The following is a 12,454-nucleotide window of genomic DNA, read 5'->3' as shown; positions in this document are numbered from 1 at the left end:
TGGGATGGATAAAATTACCCTGGAAAATGCTTTGGGCATGGTATCATTCAAATCTGCTTCAAACAGGATCAGATAACTAGGTAGAAAAAAATTACCCGCATTCTGTAAAGCCTTGTCTGTAATCACTTATCATATTTTACCCCGTGAAATAATGAGGTAGATCACCAAAATAGTAGACTAGATGCATAAAATAAAGCAACAATTTCTCTTTAGATGTTTGTGACTTATTCTACTGCGAACTGCTTGAGGTTTTTCTGTTAGCCAACTCTAATTTCCTTCTCTGAGATTGTAGAATCCATTCATTTGAAGGGGACATAAGCCACCCTAGGGTCATGAAGTTGAAGAGGTTACAGAATTTAATCAGCTTGTTTACATTATTTATCTTTTTAATTTTTAACAGCCTACATTTTCTCTGTTGTTCTCCCAGGGCATTATGGCAGTAAAGCTTTTCCAGATAAAGCTGCCAAGCCTGAGTTTTCAAAAGTTCTCTCTTCACAGCTCAGTATAAATTCTCTAAACTATGGTCTTACTGAGGAGATTTCAGATTAAAAGAAGAACCATTTCAAGCTGTAAAATCTGTAATGGAAAAAGGGCTGAACTTGCTGTGGAGTTACGATTTGTCCTTGGTTTTTTGGTTGGTCTGCATGGGACATATCCTAGACACTATCCTCCTGGTGCTTAGAGCTCCACTGTTATGGAGGCCCCTGCCTCCCAAGAAGGCTCTCCAGAGAGTCCACACACCTTTCTTACCTCTCCTGCCTCAGCCCTCCTGGACAGGCAGTGACTGGGGCTGCCACGCAGGATTTGCCCTGGAGTCAAGGGGCCCAGGAGATACTGTTAGTTTTTGCCTCCATCCCTAACATAACCAACCGCCACGGCAGAGAAGATTTTGGAAGGACAGGCACAAGAGAAAACACACAAGTGCGACATGTAGGGAGCTCATGGGAAAGGATAAAGAGCCCCTTTTTGGCTCCTAAAAGTATAACAAGAAACTAAGCAAAATAAACCAAGTGTTAGAGGAAGTCAGAAGAGTTGTACTCCAAAAGTAGAATTGCAGTCTCTGATGCAGAGATCTGGGACCTCGCAGTGTGCAGCCCATGACTGGGCTAACGTCAAAACCACGGCTGTTTGTGGAGTAACGACCATCTGAGGAGCAGCCTTCTAGTGCTGCAAGCTGTAAAAGCTGCAGATGTCAGGAGTGCCTTAAAGGGAAATAGCCTTAAGAATGAAGTGTTTGGAGAAATCTTGTTGAGACATACCACACTGAAGATAAATCAATGCAATCATTCCTGGAAAGCCTGGCTGACAAATTTCCCTATCGCATAGTTTGTGGGGATAGCATAAAATGTTTCCTGCCTTACTGATGCAAACATTCCGGGTAATTTCAGTAAGACTCAGACTAAATCTTGGAATGAAAAAAATAGGATTGAGCCAGGAGTTTCCTGGTGCTTATGAAAATCCCCCAGGAGTCAGAAGGAAAATTATAGCTGTATTAAGGTAGCCTAGAATGTGAGAGATAATGCTCGATATTGACTTTTCAGGGGAATTTCAAAATTGATTCAAGAGGTTTCTGATTAGATTCACTCGCTGCAGAGTGCAACTGCTACAATACTGTAGTGATTTTTGTTGGATAGGTTTTCCTCCATATTAAGAAAACAGCTTTCTAAAAGACAAAAATGACATATGAATGAATATGGCATACAGTAATTGAAAAATGATGTGTCTCAGTCTCCCATACATAAAGCTGATATCACTAGACTTACTTACAAACTGTTTTAGGTCTTCAGCAGAGGTGATACAGTTGCTTATCACAGATAATAAATACATATACTGAGAAGGAGTTTAGGTTCAGCTGCAAAACTACTGAACTTCTCATGACAGCATGGTTCTTCTGGAAAGTTTCTGTGTCTTCCAACCAGTGGTAAAACAAAGCAATGCTTAAGCAAAGGGGCCAGCTGCCATTTATCCTATTTAGGGAATGCGACTATTCATACATATTGGAAGTATTTTTTCAAGGCTGAAAGTGTAATTCTTTCAGGACAAAACCACTGTTCACAAAAAGTTATCTGTTTTGATGCAACCTGGTGCCTCTAAAATGCAAGTTGCCAGAAGCTGCTGGCAGTGAGCTGGATGTGTATGAGAGCTGAGGGGAATTCCAGGAGGAGCTGGGCTCTGAAGGGGCAGCATGGAAAGAGAGCATCTGGTGGTGGGAGCTGTGACCCCAGTCACTGTGAGCCACACATAGGGAGACACTCCCCAGCACTTGCAGTCACATCCTTTCAAAGGAGATCAGCAATTCCTGTTATGAATTTCCTTTAGGGCTTCAGTAAATGCTGAGAATCTTCTCATCCTGTTGAATAAACTGCAGAAACAGAAAATGTCTCGGGACCCCTTGGGAATGCTTGTTGGCTATCTAAGCACAGGCACAGGATTATATAGCTGTGGGTATGGAGTCCTTGCTTGGATCAGTTTTACTTTATTGGTTACGTGTAAAGTTGTGTCATGCTGGTTGCTCAGCTGAAGCCACACAGTAAGAATTAAAATAGAAAAGATGTAGCATTCAGGACACAGTGTCCAGAGGTAATTATTTTGGTCCAGTCAAAACATGACTTTTTCCTAAGAAATGAGGAGGAAAAAAAGACAATGTTTTTCCCCACGGTACCTTTCTGTGCTTCTGCTGCAACAATTAAGTTAATATATCACATCTGCTGTGCATCTTAACGAGGGAGGGTAGTCAGGATCCTTACCTAACTCATCCAAGAGCAAGAGGCCTGAGATGTTTCTTTCTATAACCCTACAAGCAAAGTCTTTATTATGGCTGAGGAATGTGACTGGTGCTTATATCCTAGACCTTTTCTTTATATCTACAAGCATTTAATATAGATTAGTTTTCTAGCTTTCCCATTCCAACAGGCATAATAGTCTGGTTCTTTTTCACAAAATTCCTAACCTGGAGACTAGTGATTAGTGTGTACCCTACTGGCATTTGTCTATACATCTAAGGCACTATCAGGAGAGGAACTAAGAGCATAATCCAAAATTAATCAATGAAATGAAAAAGGATCTGAAACTACTGTAAGTTTTTTTAGGAAGTTTGGATTTTGAAGATGAGAGTTTGAATTTTTAGGCTTTCAAGTTACTAACTTTGACTTCTGGGAAAAAAAAAGAATCCAATCCTCCAAATAGTTTCAACCCAAGTGGAAAAAGAAATTTTTGGCTCACAGCTTCTAAAAGGATAATTCAGCCTAATCCAATGTTCAGGAGTAACTAAAATTGTGATGCCAAATTTCTGTTTCTAGCACAAATTGTTTTGTTATGCCAAAAATGTGTCTTGAAGAATTAAACTGCCTGAGGTTAAAATGTTTTCCCTGATTTACAATGTTTGGTTAAAAATGTATTTAGGCCAATGACAAGCAAAGCAGGGTGTAATTTAACTTGAAAAGAAGTTACTATAATGCTGAAAACGTCTCTGAGAAACTTTGGATATATAAAAGATAAAGGGAAATGCTGACAAACCAGAACTATCACAATGCCAGAAAGTAAAATGCTCTTAAATAATGTGCATATTTTGTGAGGTATTCTTTTTATAATTGACAGTGGAAACGTGTATACTTTGCAAATTCTAATCATGGCAAGTGCTGCAAGATCAGCGAAGGTTTATATATAACTTCATCTGCATAAAGCAACTGCAGTGAGCTACATCCCATCTAAAATTAATGAATTTACAGATCAAGCCCAGTATTCAAACACCTGTATTTAAGTGCCTACCCTTCTCTCTGTATCTGAGTGAGATGTTACAGTGTGTTAAATGCAGTATCTAGAATTGCTTTTCATCAGGTGAATAGCTCTTGAGGTCCAGGGAAGTGGGAAGTTCAGCTGCCTGAACAGACCCTTTGAGATGGTAAATATTTCCTCTAGTTAGATATTTTCAATTATTCTACACAGCTTGAGCTGCTGCTGCAGAATATCATGGGCTCAATCTGCCAGTCCCCAGTGGTGCCAGCCTTGGGTGCAATGGGCCATTTCACTTGGCACTGACAGCCTGGCTCTGGGTAACTGAGCCTCACCTTTTGCTTACTGGATTTAGTAGGGGCTCAATTCAGTTGTATGAACAAAGGTGGCCTTAAAATAGGCTATTTCAGAAGACCCAGGATGTCAGGAGAATCTGCTCAGGTGCCGCAAATATGGGTCAGGCCTCAGGGGACAGCTGTGCTGTGCTGGCCAGGCAGCAGCAGAAAGGCAAAATGTCTTACCCAGGTCATTTTAAAAGGCACTGGGTGCTGAGCTGGGGCAACTGAATGGAGATGTCAATTTTCATTAACTCTAACAGGAACACAAGAATCTGGAACGGAATTTCTGTCTGTGTCTTGTGTTTAAGCTGGTTATCTAAACTCCCTCCATGACCCGCAAAGAGAGATGTTTCCATCTTTTGCCTTAGATGTTTATTTCAATGTGGAACAAATCTTTCTGCAGAAAATCCTCACCCACTCTATGTTGGTTAAATGGAGGACCTATATGAAAGGCTGCAGGAAAACAACAAAGGGGAGATGAGAAAAAATGCCAGCTATATTGTGTATTATTTTTTCAGAAGACCTTTTTATTATTTTATTATCTTTTTATTCAGAGAAGGTCTACTGAATTCACTGGAAAATCTTTCAAGTTTTAATGAAAACAATTGTAGGGCCAAAGATACTTCAGGTCAATTAATTCAAAAGAGGTTTTATGCAATAATACACCAGTCTATTCTGCTTTTATAGCCCACCTGTTTTAAGTGAAATACTTGGTGGGCCTGTATTTGCAATACAGTGAATTTCTGGGCAATTGCTACAGGACCTTATTTCAGTACCTGAATAGTTTTTTATCTTTTATGTTCTTATAGGGCTACCTAGAGATTAAATAGACCAGTTCTGTTCCTCTACAGTCATTCACTGTCATTATCAGAAAATGCAGGGACATGTAAACTCTCCTGCATGAGCAGGTCAGTTCAGAATTGAACCTCTGGTTATTGCTGCTGCCAAGCTATAGTAACCCTTATTAAAGATTGGTTCTTTCCTTAAAAGAATTTTCAGGACTGAATCTGTGTTTCCACCTTCTGAAAACTGGAGGTTGGTATGGGGGTGGTGTTGCTATTTGTTTTTTGGATTTTTTTAACTGAGAAACCCAGATAATTTTGTGACTGCTTCTGGACCCCACTTTGATTACAGTCTTTGTAAGAGGTAAGAACCATAGCAGAAAATTGAAGGAGTTGTCTTTGTTTAATTTTTTTTTTTAACACAGAAAAAAAATCCAAAAGAAAAAGCTGCTTGCTGTGGAAAATACCATCTCTGCCTCTTTCTCTAAAACATAGATCTAAAAATTGTTATTCCAGCTCTCTGGTATTTGAGTAGCTGGACAGTTTAGACTGAATATTGTCTTTTAGCTAAAACATACAGTTTCTAGGTGCCAGGTCAGCTAATAAAAGAAATTGACTTATACTGCTGTACTAAATTAAATTAAATTGCTGTGTTAACTAATTTTCTTCTGTACTCCAGATTAGATTGCTATGGATTTTCTCATAAAAATAATGAATGTCATCTGTATTTTAGTACTAGTCCGGACTCATCCTGACCTGTGAAGAATTTTGCTGTCAGGAAGACCTCACACTATTTGATGAAATGTGTTCACAAAAGACAGTACTTCAAGTGATTTCTAAGCATGCTATGGTCATACTAGGTAAGAAGCACACATAGTTTAGGATTACAAACATTTTTTATGCTATTTATCAGAAAGGGGTATGATACTATTTCACAGGGTAAGGGCTTTCAGTAGGTTTTAATAAGTTCAGTGCTACAATTTACTGTGAAATTGAAATTGTTTCATGCCAAGGGCATAATCAGTGTGAAAATAAGATTGGGATTTGATAAAATATGAGTTTGAGGGAATAAGTTGTACAGGGAGTTAGCAGTAGAGCCTGGCTAAAAATGAGCATCTTAGCTTTACCTTTTAGGAAAAGGAGAATACTTAATTTTGATTCAGAGCAGATTCAAGTTTCAGCTGAAACTTCAGGCCTCCTTTTGATCCATTTGAATATGACAAAGGACTTCACTGGGTAAGACAGCAGCTGAAAATAAACCCTTCGTTATTATTTACTTTCCCACAGTGATCAGCAGTAACCAGAGAAAGTGACTTTGCATGCTGCACCGCGGGCCAGGAGGACAGGACAGCCCACCCCTGGCCGGTGTGAGAAACAACTGCTCACTTGGAAAATCTAAAAAGCTTTATTAAACCTTAACAAAAATACAACAAAGGACTACATAAGGAAAAAGCTGCAGTGCTGGGAACTACCCCTTGTGCACACCACGCATCTGGTTCATCTTCAAGATGGATGCTCAGTCCTTTATACCCCTGGGGTTGCACCAGCCAGCCCTGGCCCCTCCCAAAGTCTGTCAGTCAGCTCTTCTTTGCCATTTGTCAGTGCAGACTGCTTTCTTGTAACCTGATTGGAGGTCAGGTGTTGCCATGCCCACCCCCTGAGCACCCAGCTTTTCCATTCCCAGCTGCCCCATGCAGGGGACACCGTGTGCAGCTTCTTTGTACCTGTGCTAGACAGCCCCGGCTGTCTGATGGCAACAATACAGCAGGGAAAGGGAACCGTGGGGAGAACAGAGGACATCTAAACTACAATAACATAACTATACAGCACTAAAGCTTTTCTTAATAGTCACACAATAGGTATCTTTAATTGCTAGAGCCAATCATCTCATTCCATCTATAACACTGGAGAGAGTGGGGAGCGTCCTTGTGGGAGCATCCTTGGCACGGAACATGGATCCTGAGGAGAAGCTGCTAGGGTGCCTTTCAGGGCAGTTACAGAATTGCTCTTGGCAGCACATTTCACAGGAACCAATAACATTTAATGCCCAATGTGGGCAACACCAGCAACTGTGCAGTTGTGCTCAGCTATATCCCCTCCCCTCTATGAGTTAAGCCCATATTGGCTCAGTCCTGAAATCTCAGTTTGATGTTCTGATGTGAGAGCAGAAACTGAACTGGAGTGTGTAATGCTGAGAGGAATAGCCATAGTGTGCCAGATTGCCAGACTGCTGTGTCCAACCTCAGCCTTTCCTCCAGACAGCCTTTCCTCTGCTTATAAAAATAGCCCTAAATTTGTTTTAAACTCACACCTTTGAAAACATTGCCCTTATGTAATTCTTGACATTTTGCAAAACACACGTAACTGAGCGCCAAGCACAATTTTTTTTGTCCCTAAAGGTTGGATTTCCAGTAGTTGAAGAGTAAAGCCCCACCTCCATACCTGATACATTTCAGTTTATCACTCCACTTTTCACTTGCCAACGCCTACAAACGAAGACCTAGGGAAACCTTTTCAGGATGCTAATGGGGAACTCTCTGGTTTGGCAGTGCTAGCAGGGTGCAAGGCCAGAGCAGAAAAGGAGGAAATTAGTCTTTCACCCTGGGAAAGCATTGCCTACTGATATAAGGAGCCATCTAATCTCAGTAGCCTTTTTAAACAGTTTACATGAAAAGAAAAAAACCCGAAACCCAACAAACAGAGGGAAGAAAGGAAGAAAGGGATTTCTGTTGCAAATTGACAGGAATGGTTGTATTGAGTTTCTGATGATATAATCTATCCACAGCAAAGAGTTACAAGGAACAAAAGAGGCTTTATGACTTTTTAGAGGGGGAGAAATGAGAACAGAATGATGAGGCTGAACATGCTAGCAAACTTTTCCAAACTTACCTGAGTATTTGAGGATTTATAATTTATGTTTCTGCATAAACAACACATCTACCTGGGTTTTTTTTTTTCAGTTATTTTGGTGAGATTTTTTTCTGTTTGTGACTCAGCTATTTATGAGTGTCAAAAGAGAGATTGTGCTCTACAGTCAGAGATGACAGCAACTCACTAGGCTGTTTTAAATGTGAATTAAAAAATCTACGTTACCGTACCAGCAGTATGTTAGCAAGTGCAAGTTAGTTTAAGAGAGGCCATACAAAAACCATTTATATGTAATAACTCTAATATTTGTCTTTCCTGCAATAGCAGTATGCAAAATGGAAGGCATTTGAGAAATCCCTGAAATAAAGAATAATATATTTAAGACCAATAGACTGCAGAGAAGAGAGAGAAAGTTCTAGATGATCTTTTGGACATGAAATTAATCAATGGAAGATGGTAAAACCCTGAAGTTTAAAAAAAATACAAATCTAAAATGTCTTCCATCTTTCTGGAACCATTCAGGTCAGAGATATCTTAAAATTATGAATATTCATCCGCTGAGACCTACTGGGTCACTAAAGCAGTGAATATGATTTGAAAAACTGCATAAAGGATAACACACAAAATCTGAGAACTTAATTCTTGACTATTATTTCCTAAAGCAGCAAATATGCCAAAGAAATATGAGGAAAAGACTTAAAGCATTCAAAAAGGGACATAATGACCTGGGAGATGTAAATTAGATGTTCTGCCCTCAGGAACATGCAGGACTCATGATTCAACAACATGAAGTCTCTGGCAGCAATATGGGCTGCAGGTATTCTCATTATTATATTTTCCTGATTTCACCTGCACAGTTTCTTGAAATCCACTTGGAATTCCAAGAAACTGTGCAGGTGAAATCAGGAAAAGGTAATAATGAGAATGAAATGATTGCGACAGTCATTTCAATATAGTTAATGGAAAGTTTTTAAGGTTTGGTTGTTTTTGTGGGGTTTTGTTTGTTTGTTTAAGTTCAGAACAGCTGCACAAAGACTGAAGCTGAGCTGCCCCTACCAATTCACACTTTATATTATAAAATCTATTAGCTTGTATCTAAAGGGCTGATATAGCAAAGCTGGTGTCTTGTTCATGAGAGCAAAGACACTGAATGAAATAAATGCATTAAGACTGGTAAAGCTGGTAAAATATAACTACCTAGAATCATTCTAAAGGATTGAATGCCATCTTGGTCTCTAACCTTGGGTCAACCGCTTTACATCCTTAAATATGCAATTCCAGTGACTGCTTCTTCATCCTGCACTGATAATAGTTCAGAGTTTAACCAGCCAAATTACTTTTAAAAGGGAAGTTTTACATTCTTTATAGCTCCAAGGATTGGTGTGAAAACTTCAAAAGCTAATTTTATGCTTTTAAGAAAATTACCAGCATACTGATATCTTCCTTGCCTACCAGATGTATTTCACTCATCAGAAATGTTTCTCTAGGCTGCTACCCTGCAAAACCAAACTGACCCATTGCATCTCAGAACTTGGTGTTGCCCAGTTGTTTTTGGGGTTCTGGGCATGACAAAACTAGACCAATAACCTGTTTAGCAATGCTCTTTTGGATAACAAATTTCCTCAGGCGTAGTCAGCCATCTTAGAGCCTTATCTAACATGAAAAATTTGCAACATAAATAATTTTCATAATAATTGCAGGGATTGGAAAGTAATTATGTATAAAGATAAGTGCCTGGAGATAGATAAAACCCATGCCTGTTGACTCTGGATTTTGGTAAGTTCTGTAAGGGTTTCCTACTGCTAAATTTCAACTAAAAACCTGTTGGCTGTCAATGGGGTTGCTTTTCCTCTAAATAGGAAAATGCACAGACAAATTCCTTTTCATAGATTTAGTTCCTAACTGAATGATCCATTGCTAAGGAACTCTTCCCAGCTGGTGCCTATGATTAACAAACTTTATCCAGGTGTCAGTTTTACCACATCTTGAAACTGCTGACTGCCCATTGGAGTCTTACTTCTCTTCTGTATGGAGATACTTTTGACTGTTTCTGCGTCAAGGTCAAGCAGAAGTCTTGCCTGTAAGCATGCCTATTTCCTGAAGATGAAATTCAGTATCCTCCTAATGATATAGTACATCTGAGTGCTACTCAAGATTTCCAGAGAACTACTGGCTTTCTAGACATAAATTCAGTAACAACTTCTCTGTATTATTTTTCAATAAACAAATGGGAGTTTATATTCTTTCCAGGGCTCTATATTTTTTCCATACCTGTGTATTAATGTTCCCCTCAGTGTCTTTATTAATTGTCATCTTTCCAAGAGCCATTACTGCTGTACATGTCACAAGTATCTTTTTGCAAGGAGTTTCAAATATAATTTAGAGGTGTGCTGCAATGTATAGAAAAGTGCTTAATTTTGATGAATTAGTCATTATTTATTGCAATAATTAGCTCAGAAAAGTGGAAGAGAGAAGATGCAAATGCAGAAATCATGATAAATAGGTGGTATAGCATACAAGAGGTACTAATTCAAACTCTGAAACAATGTAATTCAGATGTGAAATGAAGCAGAGCCAATGTATACTAAGGAGCAGATGGAATTGATGTATCTCAGAACAAATCATCATAGGAAACATTTGGAAATGATTAGGAAACGCAAACAAAGAGGTTGCCTTAAATCCTAGAGCTTGCTAATCACAAGCTATTGATTAAAAGAACCTGGAAAACAGAACTATTGTGAACAAAAATGGTAGACAGTCCAGATCCTCAATAAAAATAATAAACAGAAAAAAGCTGTAGTACCTCTACACTCTGAAAATGTGTTTCTCTGAATAGCCTCTCTGGAGCATTTTTGATGCATTCACTGAGAAGATATTCCAGGTCTTCACTCTACATTTCAGATCATGTTCTGGAAGCCGAGCATCTCACATATATGTAACACCTTACATAACCTCCTGCTTTAGGTCTTCACTGATACTAGCCCTACCTCCTCTGTGGTTCTCAGACAAGGCTTTTCTGAATGATCCTGAAATGTGCACAAACCTCTTTTTAATTTTTTTTTTTTGCTTCAGTTCTATGTCACATTATTTTGGAATTCTCTATGTTTTTAGGATGCCTAGATGAAAAGATACCAAAGGAATATATTCAATAGAAGACATTTTATATGAGCAAAGAAAGGTAGCTTTAAGTAACAACTATTTTAAGATTAATATATAATTTAAATAATCAAGTCAAATAAAACAAGTTAGGTCTCAGTTATTCCTTCATTTCTTTGCCAAATTTATTGCTCCCACATGTGAAATTTGTCAGTCTTATGAGAATAGCCAAAATGGCCCTAAGTACCTTGGGTTTAACTTGAATTTAAATGCTCTAAAGTGCCTATTTTCATAGAAATAAAATCTCTTCAGGGTTAGCTTATTATTTTTCTAATTTGATACTTTTTAATGTGTAGTATTTTAGTCCATATACTTCAGATTTCTTTTTCTAATTTAGCTTTAGTAAAGTGGCAAGTATTACTCTATAAAACTTTACTGTAGGAAAAAAAAGTCTAAGGAAAATATTTTCAGCAGCAAAGAACTATGAAAAGTCTGAGATAGGTACCACAGTCTGGGCCAGACATTGTTGTCTTCATCACAAATTTGTTGTAATGGGAGTGGAGACAATGACATTTTAGATCACATTGATATTCACATGACCAGAATTCATTTCAGTTTACTTTCTAAGTTTACTGTGATGCTCAGGGTTACTCATCTGCCAGTGATGTCTTGCCATATAATGGAAGCAGTAAAAATGCTGTGAAGAAAGCTCCCTTGTGTCCAGCAGCTTTTTACCAGGATCCTGTGCTGGTGTAGCCTCTGCAGCCCTGTAAGAACCATGTTTGTTAGCACTGAGCATTGAGACACACAATTCAGCCATGGCAGGAGAAATTAGTGGTTTTTCTTGCTCTATCGGTCAGATTGTTTTTCAAAACCACCACCTGTCTGGAGCAATAGGGTAGCTGTAGGTAGTTAATGTGGAGGGTGAAGGGTGTCTGATAAACACAGCTCTTTCACAGAAGAATGGAAAAGTATATTTGGGTCTGTATTTTTATATGCTTTTACTGTAGTGTTTTGTTTATCTTCTTAAAACCTTCATTGGTTATAACAAGAAAGGGGACTGTGATTAGGAAATTTTACAGCTGCATTTTAAGAACTTTCTCAACAAACATCTTCCAGAAACTGTACCAGGGGGACTTTGGAGACACATTTATTTCCAGATAGTTTGTGTTTGCTCCTGCTCTTATTGGGTATTCCCAACAAGGAATGAGCTTAGAAAAGAAGAAATACAAAACTAATTTATAGGAGTTCAGTGAAAGAGACTTGGATTTTCTGCCAAAGGAAACTGTTCTAGAAATTATTTGTAAGCATACTCTAAGTAGGGGAAATCCTCCTAGAATTCACTATAATGGATGTGTCCAACACTGAGGTGCTAGTTATACCTTCATCAATGAACTACCCAGAATTAAGGAAACAAATGGAAAGAGTTTTTTGTACTCTTTTGCTTCAAAATCTGTACTAATAGATTTATTCACTGTAACTGTTTCTATTGTCTTGGTGTGATGTATATGAATAACATACATTATTTTATTTAAGATTTCTGGGAGGGAAGGGAGATGTTGTCCAAAATAGAGGGAAGAAAATGCAATTATACTGGCCATACTGGTCTGCAAATTATTTAACTGCATGTGGTACAGG

Source organism: Molothrus ater, chromosome 2, assembly GCF_012460135.2.
Source record: "Molothrus ater isolate BHLD 08-10-18 breed brown headed cowbird chromosome 2, BPBGC_Mater_1.1, whole genome shotgun sequence".
Lineage (NCBI taxonomy): Eukaryota > Metazoa > Chordata > Aves > Passeriformes > Icteridae > Molothrus > Molothrus ater.
The sequence above is the reverse complement of the archived record's forward strand: the minus strand, read 5'-3'. Positions refer to the sequence as shown.